Below are 15,161 nucleotides of genomic sequence, written 5' to 3' on the forward strand. Positions count from 1 at the left end.
GAAGATCTTCAGCTCCCCTAGATATTGTGCAATTAAGATTGGCTGTCCTGGCTCCCCGAGAGACTCTCCATACCTCTGACGCTGTGCATTATCTTTTCCCCAGGAAAGGGTTAATTTACTGAACATTGGAAGGTTTCAGAAAGTACTTACCTGTTTATGAATTATTTGTTAACCTTTGATTTAGTCCCCTATCTAACCTTTGCACCAAACTCAGTACTGCTCTAAATGTACCAGTGATAAATCAATGTCCACACTGTCCTAGCTCACCTGAGGGTGTAGGAAGTGTTTGTGTGTCATCCCCAATGGGTATCATCTGTTTTAGAGAACCTACGAGTGTGTTTTGAAGTGTATTATAAGCATTATATATATTGCTACCTTTTGAAGAATGCTTATATAACTGACTGTGAAATAAATTAATAATTGTTTTATCAAGAAACCTTGAGTATAAGTGTTTATTTGAATACCTGCTACTCTGTGTCACAACATCACTGCTCACATTGACCCCTCTTGAGATAAGCCTGGCTGCTCAGCTACACTAGCAACCTGTGTAGTTCAGACTTATACCAAAGGTTGGGTCCCTATTGCCAGGAGGGCAAGGATATTATAGTGCACACAAAGGGTACTGAATACAATCTTGCCTAACAACAGTTGTAGACTGGAATGCTTTTGTTCTGTTGGATTTGGCCTTTAAAGCAGCACTTTTCTAGTTTATGGATTGCTTCATTAAACTTAGAGGGATGCAGTTGGAGCATTTTGCCCAGTATTCATTTTGAGTTTTAAAGTATTATTTTAGGCCATGCACTTGCCATCTTGCACCACGCGTTGTTTTTGAAAAGTAAATGAACTTAGTTGAATTGCATCAATCAGACCTTGGCGTTGTGCCGTCGTTCTTGTTTGGTGTACAGTTCTCTGTTAGAGCTGCTTCCTCCAGGTCCTTTACCTTTCGGCGTTTCTCCTATCATGTGCCCCATTGGAAGTCAAGGGTGGAGGGAAGGAGCAGGAAGCTGCATACAGTGTCAATTTCAGAACGGCTGGGTGATCTGGGGAGAACGAGTAAACTCCGCATCTCTTCGTTAAACTATCAATCAGTTTATGTTAGACAAGTACACTCTGAACCATAGGCATTATCTCAACACCAAAATAGTGGTGGTAATACCCCAAAAAGACTAATGGAAATAAATACAGGCCGAAAACATCGAGTTTTATTGGCCGAATTTGTGCGAGATTTTCATACCTTTTGGGTAAAAATTAGATAGTAGACTGGGTAAGGGTATAAAGGGTGGTGATGTGGGGGGCGGGGGGTAGGGGTTCTCCCCTCCCCGCTTATTAAAAAAAGGGAAAATCTGGGGGGGGGGGGGCGGTGGGGTTGAGGGGGAACGGGATTCGAGCATTTTTTCGCCCTTGGTTTTTTTCTCTCGTTATTTCAACATAAATCCAAAAAAGCGTCTTTACTTGAAAATAAAGATAGTGAACTACAATAGACGTGTTCTGTGGTTTCTCTACGTTCCATATGATGGGTCAAATAAAAAAGAGCCATGTTTCTTTTTCCTCTGGTGAGATTGATCTCCTCCTGCCTCTCCCCACTCAACACAGTCTCAGGGTTGGAGGTTGGGATAAACAACATTAGGGAGTAGGGGTTACTCTTCAACAGCATAGGGATTACCTCTTTGGAACTGGCCTAAATTAACAGTGTCAGGATGGGATGAATAGTAAACGGTCAAGGGTATTGTCATGGGTTTATAAGTTCTCCGGGTTCTCTAAACACACCATAGTAACAGGGATATAGTGCTCAGCCACTTCTTGGCTCAAACTCACAATCATAGGGATATAGTAGCCACTCGCTCCTTTGCAACAGTTCCTCTTGACAGGGATGTAGCACCAGCAACGTAACACAAAATTCCCCCCCCCCACATGAGCCATGCTGAGGGGGCCCTCCCCCCAACTCGGCAACAAATCATGGGTCGCGCCACCCTCTGGGCCGGCCTATATTACCACGCTTGCGCAATACACACAAAGGTGCTGCTGCAGGGGTACGTCGCACACTGCACTAGGAGAAAGAAAGAAATATGTGTTATAATGCATTATACAGCACACTTTCTGAGAAAAATTGGCTAAAAGGCCAGAGCGTGTGCATTTGTTTTGTAGGGTAACACCAATCTAAAAATCCAATACATACAAGTCACCAGCAGTGCACAGGAACATTAATGCTTTAATTAATATAATGCTTTGCTATTAAAAATGTCATGCCACAATGAAAACATTTCCAACTGGCTGCACAATGTAGGCCAGTCTAATAATAACATAGGGTAATAACATATTACAGTAAAGCATGCCAGACCACATTTAGACATACCTAGACTGGTTGCACCAAAATGCCAGTCAAAGCAATAACACTTGTCATGGTTATTTTATGACAGATGCCCAGAAAAATATACAATGCTGCAGTAAGAAACGGCTAGAGAGGCAGCACTCAAATGTCTTTTCTAGCCAGGTAATTACACTTAGCAGGACTGCTTTATCAGAGGTGCCACGAAAAAAAAGTCAAGCCAAACTAAGAAATTACTAGACTGGCTGCAAAAAATGCTTCTCTAGCCACGAATACCACATAGCAAGCCTGCTTAGCCTGGACATGGATGACCATTACGATTTATCGCATAATCCCCATGCCACCCCAACTCCACACACCCACCCACGCCTCCCCTCTCCCTCCCACCCCCCGCCCCAACCCCCAAAATCAGCTTCTCGACCCAGAATTAACTCCACGTCCCCTTTCATTGTCCCAGTGCTTTCGTATGAGACTCTTTGCCTCATAGGTGATGGGATGAGGAAGAGTGGGACTGGGAGTAATGAAGATTGCAGGTAATTAAGCCATGCATTATCTCCATGCCCCTCTACCACATCTCAGTACTTGTGTATGAGTCAAAGTGCCTCATACACAAGTATGGGGCCAAGGAAGAATAGGGCTATGAGTAATGAAGATTACCAACACCATTGAGCTGACTGGGCTTCAGCCTCCCCCTCTTGACATTTTGGGCTATGTTTGGGCTATGTTGACTCGACCTGGCTTGCCAGACAAAACAGGACACAGATGTTAAACGGCACCTGGGTTTCGCTGTTAACAAAGGCCCCGCAATTACTAACGTAAAGCATTTCACTGTTAGTACCTGCATTGAAATGCATAATACTGTAGGCAATCTAAATCTTGATGTGGGGTTAGTACTTGCATGCCAGGGAAGTGATTGGAATGGTAGAGAGGGGACAGGAGACCGCTTATTCTCACAGCAGTCCATAGGTGAGTGCTTTCAGACTTAAAGGAGAGAGTTAACTGCTTGTAACCTTGACGTTGCACTAGAATAGTCTCATTAGACAGCATAAAGAAGTTAGATGCCCCACACAAATAAGTTTGCCCCTCCCCCACCGCCCATGAAAGTAGCACCTCGCCCAACATTTGAAGGGTTAGCACCCCCAACCCCACAAATATAGGTTTCGTTGTGCTCCTGAACACAAGCACAGACACCATTCAACATACACACACACACACACCCAGCCACCCACACATTTAAGCATGTAAGTGTGTACCCTTTCACCATACATGCACACCCAGGCAGTCACCCATACATTTAAGTGTGCACCCTTTCATCATACACTCACACAGGCCGACACATATAAATTTAAGTGTGCACCCTTTCACCATACAGGCACACCCAGGCAGCCAACTATACATTTAAGTGTGCAACCTTTTACCATACACTCACACACGCACACATCATGGGGTTGAGTGGAGCCCTATTACTTCAAAAAGAAATATTTTCTTTTTGAAGTCCCTCCGACTTCATAAAGAAAAAATGCCCGTTAAGGACCGAACCATAATGGAAATAATTTCTTTATGAAGGCAGAGTGACTTTAAAAAGAAACTATTTCTTTTTGAAGTCATAGAGCACCCCCACCCCATGACATGGAGGCCTCCAGCTTAGAGCCTTCCATGTCATGGGGCAGGGGGGGAGCCCTCAGACTTCAAAAAGAAATAGTTTATTTTTGAAGCCACTCTGCCTTCATAAAGAAATTATTTCTGTTACGCTGTATGACATGTGGTGGCGGGACCCTCTGCACCACAGAGGGCGTGGGGCCCCTGTTACGCCAGTGTGTAGCACTCAGTTCACCATTTGTAATCCACAACCAGAGGATTGTGCATGGCCCACTTTTTCCTGATTCTGGGTTAAGGTGATTTAAGGGATAAAGAGGTAATTCCCGCCACTAAGGACTATGCTGCCCTTCTCACCATCAAGACTATTCTCTCTTCTCTACCTCTCCCTTTTTATTGTAAAGGATGTTGTTCATATTTGTATGTATTGCAATGATGGGTTACTAATGTCAGTTCAACATTTATTTTATAATTCATGATGGTTGAAATAGTTATAAGTGTCGTCAACTCTGTTCTTGCTTTGTTTGGTCTTCTTCCAGGTTAAGTCCTTTGGTGATGCTCCTGCCTTTCTATACCATGGGTTAGTCAACAGGGGCTTCTTCTGCTAGTCTCTGTCCCGGGTTAGCGCCAGGTGACGGGTGTTGCTGGCTCTCTAAGGTTAGGGTCTCCACCCGTCTTTCTCTCCCTCTTCGCAAACTGGGCTACTGTGTTCTTTCTCTTATCTCCCTTCCAGGACAGGCCTTCTCTCTCCACTTCTGCTCTCTTTGTTTTCCCTTTCACTGCACTTTCTTCCGGTCTCCGGATTTTATTCTCCTCTGGTGTCTGGCTTTCTCTTTTTCTTTCACACCCTTGACCCCAGCCTCTGGATTGAATTCTCTTCCAGTATTTAGGTTCTATACTTCATCCCCCTCCTCCAGTCTTGCAGATGGCATCTCCTTTCTATGTCTTAAGATTTGCCTCCGTGGTGTTATGTGGAAAAAATCAGAATCAGAAAGACCACCCAGGGAACACTCAGAGCAGTCTTTCTAAATCTTAACTGTCACGCCCCTGCTGCACACGAGTGCACACAGCGTCTGACCGAGACGGGCAGGGGAAGACGGATTTCAAGTAAGTGTGTGTTTGCAGGGGAAGACGGGTTTCAGGTAAGTGTGTGTCTACGTGCGTGTATGTATGAAGGGGGACAGTGACTGTGGTGGGGAGGAGGCTGGGGAGAAGGAGTGTGTCTGCGTGTGTGTGTGTATTTGTATGTGAGGCGGGGTGCTGGGGAAAAGGTATCTGTCTGAGTGTGAGGCGGGTTGAGGTTCGGCAGAGGTTGAAAGAGGGTTTAGGGGTGAAACCCCGATTTCAAAGGGCAGGGGGTGGGAGGAGAATTTATGTATTTCGAATATTAAAAGCCGCACAAAATCGGGCGAAATAAATTGGTCTTTTTTGTGTGCATTCTTTAATATTCGAGATAATCTCATAGAACTCTCTACAGACAGGTCTTATAATAAGCTTCGCTTCGCCAGCTCTTACAATGTGCTTGTCTGCTCCAGGTCTTATAATTGGCCTCTACTCTCCCGGTCTTACAATTTCACTCCACAACAGGTCTTATGAATGGCCTCTGCTTTCTAGGTTTACAATTTGCCTCTTTATGTTTTCAAATTGTGTGTTGGCTTCTACTGTTGAGGATTCAAGTGCTAGCTTTTCTCACTGGTTCAGGCTCGAATAAATGTTTTCTGCTTTCTATATTCAGCAGGTCAAGGTAAGTGCTGTGCAATCCTTCGGGGAAGGCTCAAAACCCATTCCCTCTGATGTATATGTTAAGTGCTTGTTTTTGCCATCAATTTCGAAATGCCAGCGGGATTAAAGTGTCACGACTCGCTCCCTTCGCTCCCGTTCCCGCCACTTGGGGGCATGTTTTGGGGCTTATTCCTTGCTGGACATTTCCTCCGAACCTAATGCCACAGTGCTGTAATGAATTGGGAGCGCTAAATCCCTATTTTCCAAACTACTTCCCTTCCGGATCCATTCCAGGTTTTGGCAGCCAGCATGCTTCTTTAACCAAATGACTGTGCTTCCCAGAATGCCTGGCCCACTGCTCCACCTCCACCCTTGCAGGACAAGGTTGGGTGGAGGATAGGCAACACCTGTGGCTGCAGGTGCAGCAGTCAGCACACCTGAGGCGTGTGCTCGTTAAACAGCTTTAAAAGCCTCAGTCTCACTTCAGTCCAGCGCTGGTCATCGTTTGCAGTGTTCCTGTTTTTGACTAGTCCCTGGTTCCTTGCCTTTGTACCTTCTTCCTTGTTCCTGTTTTCTTGTTTCCTCCGCCCTGAATTTCGGATTCATGCGCTAATTGATTTCTGCTCCCTTGATTTCCCTTTTTGTCTTCCCCTGTTTTGCAGGCAGCAATTCTCAGTGCTTTCCCCTTTTAGATGCAGCCCAGTTTGTCTGTGTTCTATATTTCTTTGACTCTGTCCTTTGCTGCTGTTACCCATTTGCCTTAGCCTTCCTCTTAGTTTAGTTTCCTGTCTTTTCCTTGGAGGGGTAGGGAGAAGTTTGCATAGGTTATTTCGTTTTTTCCCTGCTCCTGATCCTTACTTTCCAGAGGATCCATTCCATGTTTTCCATTGCACTTCTGCATCCATTTCCCATTTGATCATTAGGTGTGGTGTGTGGTGGGAGCTAGCTCCTGTGTGAATGCTTATGTTTTCCCCACTAGTTTGTTATCCCTATTCCAACTTAGGTATTTAGTTTTCTGCAGCGGATCACGCTCCGCTGCCTTCCAGTCTCCGCCCTTGTCCTGCCGGGCTCTCCACATTGCAGCGGATCTCGCTCTGCTGCCTTCCAGCCTCCGCCCTTGCCCTGCGGGCTCTCCACATAGCAGCGGATCTCGCTCTGCTGATTCCCAGCCTCAGCCCTTGTCCTCTGGGCTCCCTGCCCAGCAGCCTGCCTCATTCCGGCTGCCTTCAGCCCTTGTCCTCTGGACCTCCCTACTTCTCCCATTGCTGTTATAGCCTTTCTGGGTCCCAGATTCATCAACAGGATTCGTGGGCTAGCTGACATTCAAGAGGTGTATCTCGTCCTCGTGAGTACAGTTCCTAAGTTCCCTTATATAATATCATCAAGAGTGTTAGTACACAGATCCTGTCATTGCTGGCCCTCCACGTGGGTTTAGCGCTGTCAGTACCTGTAACAGCAATTGGGGGTAAGGTGCTTGCCGACTTTCCTCGCGGTCAGGTGCTTACCCCACATCCCTTTTCATATATTGGTTTTGATGTCACACTCTATTTTGCACTCCTGGGTTCTAGCATACCTGAGTCGTTGTTCCTGGGTGCACATTTCCCTTGCCATATTCGCTGCCTTAGTACTCGCCTGACTAATCCTGACAGTATGACCAGCCCAAAATTCCCATTGAATATGGCAAGTTTAAGAAAGAAAGGCAGCAAGGCCTCTAACAAGCTTGTACAGAAAGCTTCCCCTACATTTACCTGTGACAAACCAATCACTAGTCCTGACTCCAATGAACTCCTTGTCACGAATGGGCATTTACGTGCAAAGTGTTTTTCCCATAGGATGGCACATCCTACATGGCCTGATCCTAGTTCTATCTTTGGTTTTGATCCCGATTCTATGTCAGCACAAGCCTTAGCCGCAGAAAACAACACACTGTTAGACTTATTATACGAGAGTACCTCTGTTGTTGAACCCCATGATTCCAGTTGTGCTTCACCTCAGATAGAACAGTTTCATGATACCAACATAAAGAATGGAGGGGTTTCTTGCATAACTTCTGTTTTCTACCCTCAGTCTAACGCATACTCTGTTGCACAGGTACAGACTGTAGTCCCTAATGCCAAGAGGTCTAAAGTCAATAGTTTGTTTAAGGGAAACACAGACCAAGTTGGAAAGATAAACTATAAATCACAGAACCTGCAAGCAGTAGAGGATAATGCACAATCGGTGCACATCCAGATTGCTAGTGCAGGATCCAGCCCTGATGCCACTATGCCTCCCCCTGTGCCTACTGATAGTGATGTACAGTTAATGCAGGGCATGCTAAGAGCTAAGCTTGAGGAGTTAACACAAGAATTAATTTCTTTACAAGAGGAGAATAAGATCTTGCACGCATTCCTGAATACACCTCAGACTTTATCCATTGATGTTGATGAAGTGAACACAGTTCAGCCCCTGAGTGCAGAGACTTTGGTAAACCATGATAATTGCCAATATGTTAGATCTATTGGAAGTGAAAGTCTTTCTTCTAGCACAGCGCTCAATCTGGGCACAGTTTCTAACAATTGTTCTGCTGATTGTCAGGGATTGCAGTTAGCTGAAGATTTACAAGCCACTCCTTTACCTAAAGTTTCCTGTGTAGCAGTCTGTCATAATTCTGAGCTAGCACACATACAAGCTTCTGATCTCCAAACACAATACACAAAGGTGGCATACACAGATTCAGTCACTACAGTAGGCTTAGGTCCTGCTCTTGATACAGCTGCTGAGACTGAAGTAGATGTTAAAGCTGATGTGGAAGACGATCTTACCTCTGGGTTCACTCTTCCTTCTGCCAATTCTGATCAATACGAACAGTCAGAGACAGTACAGATTTCATGTTCTGATGAACTTATTCCACAGTATACAGAACCAAAAGACCAGCAGGCGATTCCTGAACTGTTGATTGTTAATCTGCCTCTTTCAGAAGCTAAGACAGAGGAATGGACAATTGACGAAATCCTGATTAACAGAGACTTTACTATGGTGATTCCACTGGTTGATTTTGACTTCCACAAAGAAAGAGACTCTGTGTCACCCACTAAAGAAAAGGACTGCAAGGGTACGGTTCAGTCCTTGGTTACTGGAGCCAAGGAGTTTAATGCCCTAAAGGTGCCCTCCATTCCTGAGCCACTAATGTGTCTATCAACTTCTGAGACTTCTGTGTGTCCTCCTACAACCATTGACTCTTCTATGATCCAATCCACAGCCCTGCAGTCATCTTTGGTACACGTGTCTTCAATCAATGAACCGCTGCCATGTCTGCCATTTAATCAAGAGCCTCCACCATGCACGGGGTTAGTCCCAAAGACCCTGACATGTTTGGATTCAGCTACCGAGATGGCTCCAACTCGCATGCCTTCAGCTTCAAAGTTTCCTCTGGCCTGCCTGTCTTCAGCTACAGTGACTCATCCAGAAGATCATCCTTCAGCCAGAGAGCCTCCGGTAGTCCATCATATGTGCATGTCTTCAGTTCCAGAGTTTATTGCTTGTTTGCCTTCAGTTCATGATACACCGGTATCCTGCTTAACTTCGCTTCCAACATCAGAGGTATACCTGTCTACACCATCAGATCCTGCTATATTTTCTACTGCTCTAGACAGTCCTCCTGAATCCCAAACATTTACTATCGATGAACGTTTAGATTGCCTTTCTTTTGCTTCAGGAGGAGCACCAGAATGCCTGCCTTTTCCACAAGACGATTCTCCCAACTGCTTCACTTTAGCATCAGAGCCTCCTAAAAAAGCAGCATCAGAGTTTGAGACTTTTGCCAGCTCCCGCTTCAGAGTCATCAAGCTGGACCAAGTGGTGAGTCAGAACCACTCACCTGGGTGTGCACAGGGGGTGGTGCAGACCGGCGTATTACCTACAGAACTTGTGCAACAGAATTCCGCCAAGAAGCACCAGTTGGGTGCTAGTAGCCAAAGGAAGGGAATGACTGCTGCAGTTCAAGATGTGTCTGTTATTGCTCCTTCTGCGAGTGTGCCTGAAATACCAAGTACTGTGTCTAACACTCCTATCAGTATGCCAAACGTCCCTGCTGTTGTATCCAACGTGCAACAAAGTGGCTACACGACTGTCACCAGGAGTACCAGCCTCGTACAACCCATGGGACTTCCAGGCATCCAAGGCGTAGAATATGTGCAGTCAAACCTTAATCATTTTCAATCACAAGCTTTTTCCCAGATGGATGACAGAAAAAGATCTGAACCTCTACCTCAGCCGCCACCTTCTCTAATGGCTGAACATGAACATTTCCTGAAGCCAGCAACTTCCTCACCTCCCGCATGTCCGCTCTCGGCGGAAAGGCTAACAGAACTTCTACCATCGTCTAAGGCAAGTTGCACCAGCCTGCCTCCCTCCTCAAAGACTTACAAGGGTCCAATCCCAGTGACTGAGCTTCCTGGACCTTCCAACTCTGCTCCAGGTCCTGCAAGTTCTTCATGCCTTTCTTCGAGCCATGAGTCTCTTCCTCACCAGAAGTCACCGTTTCCATCAGTATCACCTCCAAAGACAACACACTCCTATCATGGAAGCCCATCTGCCTTTGCCCACATGCCACCATTTCCATCAGTGCCACCTCCAAAGAAAAAGCACTCCCATCATGGAAAGAAGAAGTCTCGTACGGGTGGCGGGCACCCGAAGAGGGCCGTAGGAGGGGGTATACTGTCACGACTCGCTCCCTTCGCTCCCGTTCCCGCCACTTGGGGGCATGTTTTGGGGCTTATTCCTTGCTGGACATTTCCTCCGAACCTAATGCCACAGTGCTGTAATGAATTGGGAGCGCTAAATCCCTATTTTCCAAACTACTTCCCTTCCGGATCCATTCCAGGTTTTTGGCAGCCAGCATGCTTCTTTAACCAAATGACTGTGCTTCCCAGAATGCCTGGCCCACTGCTCCACCTCCACCCTTGCAGGACAAGGTTGGGTGGAGGATAGGCAACACCTGTGGCTGCAGGTGCAGCAGTCAGCACACCTGAGGCGTGTGCTCGTTAAACAGCTTTAAAAGCCTCAGTCTCACTTCAGTCCAGCGCTGGTCATCGTTTGCAGTGTTCCTGTTTTTGACTAGTCCCTGGTTCCTGGTTCCTTGCCTTTGTACCATCTTCCTTGTTCCTGTTTTCTTGTTTCCTCCGCCCTGAATTTCGGATTCATGCGCTAATTGATTTCTGCTCCCTTGATTTCCCTTTTTGTCTTCCCCTGTTTTGCAGGCAGCAATTCTCAGTGCTTTCCCCTTTTAGATGCAGCCCAGTTTGTCTGTGTTCTATATTTCTTTGACTCTGTCCTTTGCTGCTGTTACCCATTTGCCTTAGCCTTCCTCTTAGTTTAGTTTCCTGTCTTTTCCTTGGAGGGGTAGGGAGAAGTTTGCATAGGTTATTTCGTTTTTTCCCTGCTCCTGATCCTTACTTTCCAGAGGATCCATTCCATGTTTTCCATTGCACTTCTGCATCCATTTCCCATTTGATCATTAGGTGTGGTGTGTGGTGGGAGCTAGCTCCTGTGTGAATGCTTATGTTTTCCCCACTAGTTTGTTATCCCTATTCCAACTTAGGTATTTAATTTTCTGCAGCGGATCACGCTCCGCTGCCTTCCAGTCTCCGCCCTTGTCCTGCCGGGCTCTCCACATTGCAGCGGATCTCGCTCTGCTGCCTTCCAGCCTCCGCCCTTGCCCTGCGGGCTCTCCACATAGCAGCGGATCTTGCTCTGCTGATTCCCAGCCTCAGCCCTTGTCCTCTGGGCTCCCTGCCCAGCAGCCTGCCTCATTCCGGCTGCCTTCAGCCCTTGTCCTCTGGACCTCCCTACTTCTCCCATTGCTGTTATAGCCTTTCTGGGTCCCAGATTCATCAACAGGATTCGTGGGCTAGCTGACATTCAAGAGGTGTATCTCGTCCTCGTGAGTACAGTTCCTAAGTTCCCTTATATAATATCATCAAGAGTGTTAGTACACAGATCCTGTCATTGCTGGCCCTCCACGTGGGTTTAGCGCTGTCAGTACCTGTAACAGCAATTGGGGGTAAGGTGCTTGCCGACTTTCCTCGCGGTCAGGTGCTTACCCCACATCCCTTTTCATATATTGGTTTTGATGTCACACTCTATTTTGCACTCCTGGGTTCTAGCATACCTGAGTCGTTGTTCCTGGGTGCACATTTCCCTTGCCATATTCGCTGCCTTAGTACTCGCCTGACTAATCCTGACATAAAGGCTCTTCCTCGTCTGTGGATTTAGCTGTGGGAAGCCATGAGTTCTCTGTTCTTCAAGCTTTCTTTTAGTATGTGGAGGAAGAAAAGCCTCCACTGGGCATTGGGTATGCTGAAAAATAGAGGGGTATGCTTCCCTTTGTCACTCTGAGGACCAGATGGTAGAGGGGTGTTGGTTTCCATTAATGTCTGCTGTGGCTTTTAGGAAGCGTCTTTGTTGGGTGATATGGTCTGCCACAAAAGTGTTCCTGAAATGCATTTGCCTCTGTATGCCTCGGGGGGGATTCTGAGAGTTGCAGTTCTTGTACATTCGTTTTTTTTCCCACCTAGGTTTTTTGGATAAGAAATCTAGTTTCCCGCATTACAACCAACTTGCTTTGGGGGCTTGTGGATCCCATTTCCAGATCCACGTGACAAAGACCATGCAATCACTTAATCACATTCCCCGCCTTTCTATCTGGCTCTGCCTTGGAATTAAAACCCTCACTTTTTGGATTTCTCTAATTGTTTCCCAGACTGCCCTTGCCAGCTGCCTTCCTACCTATTTCTTACCAGAATTTGGGCCTTATTATAACCATACCGGTATCCTGGTGGTAAACCCACCAGGATACCGGCAAAGGCTGTTACCGTTTCCGTCACTCGGTACAGCGGCATTGCCGCCGGATTACGAGTGCCGGAGGGACATACTAAATTCCCATTTATGGAGTGCAATAGGACTAATGAGGTAATGAGGGCTTTGTTGTCAGGTGCCCCACCGGCAAACCCGAAGCATCTGCGACTACCAGCACTTTCTTACCGGACCGCCCGACTCGGAATGAGGACCTTTGTCAGCTCCTCTGACTTCATGGTGTTGCTCCTTCATCGATGCTCGATCTGGACTTGGAGTATCCTCGACTTCCCTTTCCCATGTGCCCTTAGATTCACCCTCCTGCCGCCTGGGAGGTCCTTAAGTTTTGGTATGGTTTTTTACCTCCTCATGCCGGCGTGTTGGTTTCCTGGTTCTTTCCTGGTCGGTACAACGTTGTTCCATCCCCAGTTTATTTTTCGCTGAGTTTTTTGCCAAATATTTTTCAACTAAAAACCCATCGAAAAATATAGTGGGGAGAATGGGGTTAAAGGATATAAGGAGTAGGTGGGATTGGGAATAGAGAGTAAATCATGGGGTGGATGGGGGTTGGGGGGAACCTCCCAAATATGAACCCCCAAATATTAAAACAAAAATGTCAATGCGTTTTTTCAGTAAAAAGGTTTCGGCAACAAACTAATAAAAAAAAACTGTGGATGAAACAACATAGAACCATTTGGTCCTGTCCTCCCTCTGACCTTCTGGACCCCTTTCAAGGTAATCTCCTGCATGGTAAGGAATCTGGGGGACAAGATGGGGTGGTTCATTACTCATGTAATAATTCAGTGTTTGTTTCTTCCTCTAGATCGTCCTGCGTCCCATGTGCCTGCCGGCTCCCCAACTGGGGATACCTCACGCTCTATTAGAAGACCGATTGGTTTCCTATCTGGGTGGACGTTGGGGGTTAGCCCACAGACACATACAGCCGGACATGCTCCGTAACATTGAAGCAGGGGAAAAACGTTACCAAACAAAAAGGGCTAAACTAAACTTGGGATGATCGCTGCCTCAACGAGACATTGTTATCTGCTGTGTTGTATCCTTTACTTATCCTTTAATTTTGGGATACATGTTCTCCATGGGTACAAACCGCTGACACCTTTCTTTTTGCAGTCAGCAACTGAAGAGGAACAAGACTAATTTTAGTGGCACGCTGATGACTTTCTGAATCCATTAAGGCTTGCATATGCCGATGGAAAAAGTGCACAGGTAAATGTTATCATCTGGATCCAGTGAATCTGTGTATACAAACCACTTTGAGTTCTACGGAATAAAAAGGTTCTGGGAGGCCATTTGCCCAATTCATTAGTTCCATAGGCAGGTCCCAAGTGGGGGGGCATCCCATCTCTTCTCCCCAGCGCAAGGACTATATAAGCCTTCTGGCTTTGGGCTTTGAACTCAATCTCTTCTGAAGGCTGGTGATGCTCCCTCTTCCCTTGGGCATCTCTTTAAATTCTGGAACAGTTCATTACCTGAATCCTCTTTAATTGACTTGAGCGGGTATGTATCAAATTTTGGTCAAGAATCAGTGTATCTGGACTCTCTGCAATGAGGCCCTAATGAGAGGGTGTTTGTGAAACCAGCGTTCCAGATAGAGTTGTTCTATGTGGCCTCTTTGCCTGCAAGTGGAGCATAATATATCTAGATCTAGATCTATGGCTGCCAGTACTGTGCTAAGATGCATGTCATGGCTCAGGAAGTCAGGATTTTCGGCGGATGTCCAAGCACGTTTGCTGGACATGCCCATTGATGGTACTTATCTTTTTGGCAAAAAGGCTGACAACAGCTTTTAGAAGCTGCAGGCTTCAATGGCAGCAGCTAAATCTTTAGGGGTGGCAATCTGACAACCAGGGCCACCCTTAGGTCAAGGGTGGAGGGGACGCCCTTTTCGTTTCCATTCTTTCATCTCTAGAAGAGGACAGTTCTCACAAAGGGGTCAAAGGAGGGCACCTTGTGGAGCCATAGGCAGAGGAGGTAGACCGTCCCGTTCAAACCCCCGCTGAATTACCCCCAGCTGCAAGTAGAGCAGCAAAATGACTCTCTCACCCACAAGTCTATGGTAGGAGGCAGACTGTTGCAGCATCTCTAGAGTTGGCAAAGCATAACTTCGGATGCATGGGTGCTACAAACAGTAGCTGATGGTTACTGTCTTCCATTTCTAAAGAAACCCCCAGATTGCCCCCCAAAAGCCAGATCTACTTTGGTTCCAGATCTGCTCCTCCAGCAGAAGATTCTCACCCTGTTGGAGAAATGTGCAATAGAGCTGGTACCTGCAGCAGAGAGAAACCAAGGTTGGTAGTCCCCTTACTTTCTAATCCCCAAGAAGGACTGAGGAGTGTGACCCATCTTGGACTTACAGATGCTTGAACAATTTCCACAGCAAGGACAGGTTCAAAATGGTAACTCTTTCGCAGATCCTTCAGGCCCTTCCACTCCAGGATTGGTTGGTGTTATTGGACCTTCAAGATGCTTACTTTCATGTGCCCATCCATCAGAAGCACAGCAAGTACCCGAGGTTTGGTATTAAAAAAACGTCAAGTTATACAATGATAAGAACATCCTAAAACATTTTTCATCATACAATTCATAAAATAGTGAGAAACTAAAATAAAATTAATTGGAACATTGTCGTGAGGTGGAAAAATTATGGTGGTAAAGAAAGACC

The sequence above is a fragment of the Ambystoma mexicanum genome, chromosome 10, assembly GCF_040938575.1.
Source record: "Ambystoma mexicanum isolate Mex_15411 chromosome 10, UKY_AmexF1_1, whole genome shotgun sequence".
NCBI classification, from domain to species: Eukaryota; Metazoa; Chordata; class Amphibia; order Caudata; family Ambystomatidae; genus Ambystoma; species Ambystoma mexicanum.